The sequence below is a fragment of the Sus scrofa genome, chromosome 2, assembly GCF_054392235.1.
Source record: "Sus scrofa isolate SSC_HxYL_T2T_F1_AM1 chromosome 2, Sscrofa_HxYL_maternal_Yorkshire_Landrace_v2.0, whole genome shotgun sequence".
Taxonomy (NCBI): Eukaryota; Metazoa; Chordata; class Mammalia; order Artiodactyla; family Suidae; genus Sus; species Sus scrofa.
Window position 1 is genome coordinate 158,683,039 of NC_139384.1, and position 7,539 is coordinate 158,690,577.

At 39.6% G+C, this 7,539-nt stretch overlaps 1 protein-coding gene across 11 annotated transcripts in view; it reads right to left on the reverse strand.

Annotated features, from left to right (window-relative positions):
* PPP2R2B (protein phosphatase 2 regulatory subunit Bbeta) overlaps positions 1-7,539 on the reverse strand; it is a 474,608-nt gene that overhangs the window by 344,612 nt on the left and 122,457 nt on the right. The gene's annotated exons all lie outside the window — the stretch shown is intronic.

A 7,539-nucleotide genomic window follows, 5' to 3' on the forward strand; every position in this document is an offset into this window, starting at 1 on the left:
TTAGTGAACAGGTCAAACCTCACCTTAATTATTCCTTTTAAAAATCCAAAGGCTTTTTATGATTATTTGAGAGTTTTTTTTTTGTTTTGTTTTGTTTTGTTTTTTCATTCTCTATCAGATAAACACTTTGGCTCTGGTACCTGATTCTTGGGCAAAAATGAAAGGGAAAAAAAACTCTATTATCAACCATACTTGTGATGGTATTAGTGACTGCTTTGTTTCGTTCTAAAATTTCTACTTTGGGCAGATTTCTAAGCACCCAAACAGAAGCAAAATGAAACACATGTAAACTAAGAGCCTGTGGCTTATTGCGACAAACAGGACCTGTGAGGAATTAGAAGTGCTAATCTTTCACAAGTCAGGGGGGAAAATTGTGTGTACGTGTGTGGGGGTGACCAGGGGGAGATTTTTGGCCTCACGGAATGTGTGTACAGACAACTTTTCTAGGTTTTACTGTAGCTCAAATTTTAAAGTCAAATATTTGAAATATGGATCTTATTTCATCAAAGCTGAAAGAGAAATCAGAGAAGAAAACAAATATTTTTTTAAGAGCTGGACGTGTCATTAAGGTGAACCAGACTGCTAGTCGGTAATGCCTGCAAACAGACAGGCCTGGCCTGGGTGCAGAATGATGGAGAGGGCGGGCCTTGCCGTTGGTGTGGAAGGATAGATGGGAAAGCACCACTGCCCCACTGTAATGCATTCCTAAGCTACCGGTTACCGCTGGTTCATTTATCATTTTCTTCTCTTGTCCCACTGTTATGTGTTAAACTTCTACAAGATTCCAGGCACTGATGATGTGGCAGTGAACCAGACAGCCTTTCACCCGGTTCTTATCTACCTTACAGTCTAATGAAGGACAAAGATAATTACACCATGTTAACTACGCTCTAGGACGCACGACAACATCCAGGAAGGCCAGGCAGCTGTGGGAGCGCTTAGTGGTCCACGAACAATATTGGGGATAGTGTTAAGGTGTTAGGAAATAAATTCCCTGAGGAAGTGATACTTCACTTGATATTTGAAGTTATGAGCCAGGTAAAGAAGGATTGAAAGCAAAGGGGGAGGGAGAAGAGGAAAACATACATGCTAAAGGTATGTTGGTGGAACTAAAGAAGTTTGGTACACCTTATGTGTGAAGTGCAGAAGGGGGGAGCAGAAGACCTGGCTGGAGGAGGGAGCACATCTTAAAGCCGTGAGGACTTCAGACCTGACTCGAGAGGTCTGCACAGGCTTAGAGTCAGATAAAGCTGGGCCTGGTTCACACTTCTGATCTTTCACAGCAATTTACACAGGTTATTTCCCTTCTAAGCCTCATTTTCCTTATCTGTAGAGTGGGCTATACCTATTTCACAGGATTGCTTGGAAAATTAAACCATCGGAACAGGTCTCTGCTTGGCAGATGGGAGTAGGCAATAAAGGGGAGCTATAGCTGTTCTTTTTATGATGGTCAAACACAATGGCCCTCCTACAAAAGAATAGTATCTCATTTCGGCATCACAAGGCTAGATGTGTTGACGTTCTGGGGTGGGGTAACTTCCAGCTATGGCTCACTTATTCTTTATGAGACATTACTCTTAGCTTTAGTTCCGAGAGAACAAAGATTTCCCAATATGAGCAGTGAAGTCAGCAGAATATTACTGTACTGGGTCAATCCACTATTAACGCTCATTGTCCTGGTCATCCATGCTGCCTGATAAGATCCTCGAATTACCATCACATCCCCCTCTGAGTGGACACGAGAAGCAAATGAAATGACCTGATGACCACATGCAAGTGTCCCTAACACATGAGATGTTTTCTTTTTGTTATCAGCCTTAAGACCCTTGGTAAGTAGGGAAAAGATAAGACGACCCAGGAAGTCATTATTATGAATGGTTTCTAAAAGAAAGATGATTTTAGAATCTATAGAGGTGTTTGCATTCTCTTCCATTGCTTTTTACGCCACTAGTGTCAAACAAACAAAACCTCTGACTAAAGACTGATAGACAGTAGGAAGGCATTTGCACAGCACAAAGCTCTTATGAACCAAAAGGAGAAGCCTGCAGTCTCCTTTCGTTTAGTCCCTACGGCCATGAGCTTGGTTTATCTGGGGGAGTTCTGTAAACCATCCGTTCTGAGAATTTATTCCATGCCAGTTCAGGGGGACCATCGAGATAAAGGACATACTTCATGTTCTCCTGATGGTCACTGGTCGGCCAGGGGAGACAGACAGCCAGTAAGTCAATGTTTTTTCCAATGTTTCCCAATGGCCGGGACCTGTGCTAAGGGCTTCATCTATTTTATTAGAGTTGATCCTCTAAACAACCCTTTGAACCAGGCAATATTGACTTTGGTGTGCAGGGAAGAAAACGGAGATTGAAGAGTGTTCCTAGTAACTTGCCTGAGGATAGACAGGTAACACATGGCAGAGCTTGAGTCGAGCTGAGCCCCTCTCACCTGCTTTGAATGCTAAGCTGTACCATTCCCCCATTCCTGATGGTGTGTAAGGTAGTTACGATGACATGTGGTGTTGAGGAAACTAAATACCTTGGAAGCGTTACTGACAGGAGGTGAGAATGGAGGGGAGAGATGGAGCCAGAACTACTTCCCAAGGGAGGTGACCTCTGCACAGAGTTTTGAGGGCTGAGCAGGAGTTGGCCAGGTGGAAAGCGTAAGGGGGGGAGACACCCTTTGGGTGAGAGTGGGCAGCACTGAACTCTCAAGAAAAGAATGGCTGCGTGGAAAAGCTCAGAAGAACTCTGGATCATCTGCATCCATAAAGGCAGCAAACACCTGGGGCGGATGCTCCAAATTTCCTGTCTCTTTGGCTTCTATATAGAGAATGTTTTTATTGATTTATGTGCTGCCTGGTTCCACAAAGGTTTGGAGGTAAAATTCATTACATGGTTTTTATGCAGTGACCTTCCTAATTATGTTTTTCTCAGCAGTGTCATGTTCGCCTTTGTATTCCCTGAGCCATATGCACTGTGACTTGAAGGAAAGTTGAATTGAATTTACATATTTTGAGCACACTTGAAGTGGTTAGCAAGGGCAACTGGTCCCAGAAGCTTGGTGGGTGGCAAGGAGAGTTGGGCCAAAACTTAAAATTGCTTAGATTTTATACTGTATTGTATTGAATCTAAGATGCCACTGATTTGACAGCATGCTCTTACTTTATGTGCTAGCAAGAAAGCAAAAAAACACTGCAGGTTAAACTATCACACAATGTTGAGTCGGTGTTTATTGCAAGATGCAATCTGATTTTGGATATCTTAAATATGAAAGAAAATGTGTATCTTTAAAGAGATAGTCTAGGGTGATAATACTCCCCTCTTTCACCCCAAATAGTCAGAAATTTCTAAAAATGAGTGAAACTCCAGCTGAATGTAGGAGGAAATGAAAAACTTTATGCCTTTCTGGGTAGAAAGTTGTCTAACAATCCAAATTCTAAATATTCGAGAAACACTTAGACTCAGCACTTGTAATGCTAGGATTGACGAAGCAGTTTATAAGGATGTCATCAAAGAATTATTTATGGTCACAAAAATAAAAAAAGAAATAACCTAAAATTTTCATTTTATATATATATAATATATAGTATAATTATATATACTATGTTAGAGGTACATAATAAATTAAAATGATATAGAAAATATTTGTTTAAATGGTGAAACATTTTATAATGCATTAAATTTTAAAAATCAGGTAATAAAATATTTGCTATAAAACAAAATTCTATTATGGAAGAAAACACATTTACAGTTCGTCTTTAGATCAGAATAATGTCTTGAATGACACATATCAAAATGTTGTCAGAGATCATCTGGATGAAGGGATTTTAGTTGATCTTTTTCTTTTCTCTATGTTCTAATGTTTCAAAAGCTGGAAAACCAAACACTGGTCAGACCTAGAATTTTAAGTAGCTGAATGGATGTGAACAATGGAACATATCCCAAACCCCCTTGACTTATGAAGTAGGTTCCTAAATTTCTCATTTCCTAAACGAGCCTGGGTGGGCTCGTTTCAACCAAAGAGTGGGAAAAGGCTCTGTGATTCCCAGTCTGAGGTCCAACTTCATCACCCGGGGTTTTCCCTCAAAAGCTGATACTCAAGATGGGGCAATATGCACCATAGACTGCAACTATGCCAAGGGTCTGGGAACTCCAACTTTGTAATGTCATCTTAGTCTGTGACAAAGTGTGAGATCACACAAAGCAAGTTTCAGGTCCTACAAATGGGAGGGAAGGTGACAATCCGAAGTCAAGGTTAGACCTCCATTTGTACCATGGCCAAAATGGAAAACCTTCTCGGTCTGTCTCTAAGCACCACGCTTGCTACAAACTCAGTTTCTTGTAGGTCATTGATTCTTCATAGATGAGGTCATTTCTTGATAGATAAAGCCTTGGTGGCCATTAAATTAGATTGTATCTCTTTCTGTAATGGCCTGCTCTTCCCAGAGTTTACAAAAGTCGCTTTTTCAAGATGGCTAATGATACAATTCCCACTTGAAAAGGCAGGTCTGGAACTATGCATTCTGCTTGTATATTTTATCCCCAACCTCAAGAATTGCCTTTTGATATACCGATTCAATAGAGCTTTATATTTATTTAAAGCTTTATTTAAAAATAAGCTGTTTTTTATACTTTCAAATGTATTATATAACTCTTCCTTAATTTAAAGCTCTGTTCATATCAAAGTTTTATTCTGCAATCAATTTTTGTTTACTTGTTTATAGACTTGGGTTTGTCATTTCATTTGTCAGCTTGCAAGTTTTACTCCATTTGTAATCTATCAATCAACCATCTATCTTTCTTTTGTATGCTATTAGAGAGATGTAACCAATAGAATAAAACAAAGATTTCAAGTAGCATGTAAGCCTAGGTCAAGGGGAGAGGAGATAGTATTGGAGGAATGTTCGGCTATTCTAGAAGGCATTTGCTCTTTGTCTTTTTTGCATCACTTTTTTCCTTTTCTGGATAATAGCACCCTCAATTTTCTGGAGAGCCTTAATCTTTCTTTCCTCCATTGTCTTAATAGAGTTGTGAGCCCCTGTGCATTGGCCTCCCACCTGCACATCTAGGCCTGGCTAATCAGGACAGTTGAGCCATCTATCTGGCCAAGACAGTTGAGCCAGGTATGGGCAGTTTATCCAAGCCCCAAAACCAGAGAACTTCTCTGGGATTATGTATGGACACTGAGAAAAGAGAATTATTCTCTGCATTTTAATCCTGTATTTTAAGCCATGGGAACCTGAGTCTGGAGCTAAATCCTACTTCTCCTGGCCATGTGGGAGAAGCCCATTATCAGGAAGGAAAATAAAACCACCACCCAAGGAGAACCAGGCTTATTTAATGATGAGTCTTTAGAAATAGGATGCCACCTCCACCTCTTAATTTTCCAGCAAAATCCCTTTCCTGTTTTTGGATAAGCTTGTTGGAGTTGGAGTTCCATCATTTGAAACTGCCCAAGTTCTTGACAAATACTTGTTCTTTGGACTACTTTCCAAATCACATGAGGTACATGACATATGAGCATACCAAAGGTATACTTTTATTAAAAGAGCATTAGAGTGCAGTTACCCTAAAAAATTGAGTGACTTCATTGTTATATATTCCAGGTGTAGCCCTACCACAGAACTATGCCTTGTCTATTGGCTCCTTTGCCCTCATGTTCAGACTTTAGACCTGAACTGACACATTGATCCACTTCTGATGTAGTTAGAGCCTCAATTTTACCCTACCAGAGACTTAGCGCAGACAGAAGGCATGGGTTTCATTGAGTTGTGTCTTCTTGGTTGTTAAGATTATCAAAGGACACTTAGAAAATGTTCAGGAGGCTACATAAGATGCAGTAAGATTTTAAAGAAGTCCATGCTGACTTTTAGAAGGCAGCTGGAAAACAGGACACTCATCCTCTCACCCTCTCTTCTCCCAAACGAATGCCATATGTTGGTTCACAGTGCATTTTGGCTCACTGCTATGTGGTTGACCTTCGATACTGAAAAGATGCCAAAACATGTGGGACCTAGTTTTCCCTTCAGCTCATTGTTACAATAATATTTAATATGTCTGAAGACAAAATGAAAATTATGATAAATAAGCCTGTAATTCTTTCAAGTAGTCCCTTGATGAGAGAGACCTCTATGCTTCATGATGTTCATACTGATTCACAGAAGAAGGAATCTTGGGGGGGCCCTGGAAAATAATGTTTCCTTTACCAGGGATATGATCAGAACCACTTAGGCATTTGTGTCATCTACATAACATCTAAGAAGTGGCTATTTTCTTTTTTTTCCCTTTTAAGGGTCGCACATGTGGCATGTGATAGTTTCTGGGCTAACGGGTTGAATCAGAGCTGCAGCTACCAGCCTATACCACAGGCATGGCAACATGGGATCTGAGCCACATCTGTGACCTACATCATAGCTTGTGGAAACACCAGATCCTTAACCCATTGAGTGAAGCCAGGGATCAAACACACATCCTCATGGATACTAGTCAGGTGCTCCACTGAGCCACAATGGAAACCCTAAGAAGTGGCTTTTTCACTTCATTTTTCTAAGTACCATGAATCCAAATCCAGACTAGTATTAGAATTCAACTGGATGCAAAACTGTTCATAGCAGGGTTTGCTATTCTATTTGTGGCATGGTAAAAACAATGTATTTTCTTACTACATCTATAGAGTAAATGGGATTTCCCCTCAAAATTAAAATGGCTTTTATATTGGTTTCTGAGGGCTGCTGTAAAGTACCATAAACTAGGTGGCCTCAAACAAAAGAAATGTTTTGGCCCCTTAGTTTGGGAGGTTAGACATCTGAAATCAAGTTACTGGCTACACTCCCTCTGAAATCTGTAAGGGATGATCTATACTCACCTCTTTTAACTTCTGGCTTTTGCCAACAATACTTGGTATTCCTTGGATAGTGAGATGCCTCACTCTGATCTCTGCCTCCACTGTCAGATAACTATCTTCTTCCTGTGTCTCCCTCCTCTTCTTATAAAAATAGCAGGGCCCACTGCTATTATTGGATTAAGGCCCACTCTAATTCAATATGACTTCATTTTAACATAATTAAATCTGCAAAGATCCTATATCCAAATAAGATCACATTTGAAGATTAGGCCTTCATTCTGTCTTTTCAGGGGACAGAATTCAAACCATAACAGCTTTATTATTGCCCCTCATTACACTACTAACACATACTTGTGACAAAAATAGTAAAATTAAGTGAAGTGTAAAGAAGAAATTAAAAATCATCCAGATCCCTATCATCAAAAAGAACCATGTTTACAATTAGGTAAATATCTTTTCAGACATTTTTTTCATACAAACAAAATGGTTTCTTTTTTGTTTTGTGAGGAAGACCTGCATCACTATAAATTTCCATCTTAGAAGTGCTTTTGCTGCATCTCATATATTTTGGAAAGTTAAGTTACTATTTTCATTTGTCTTGAGGTATTTTCTGTTTTCCTCTGGTTTCTTCATTTAACATTGGATTTTTAGTGGCATGTTGCTTAGTCTCCATGTGTTTGTGTTTTTCTCATTTTTATTTTG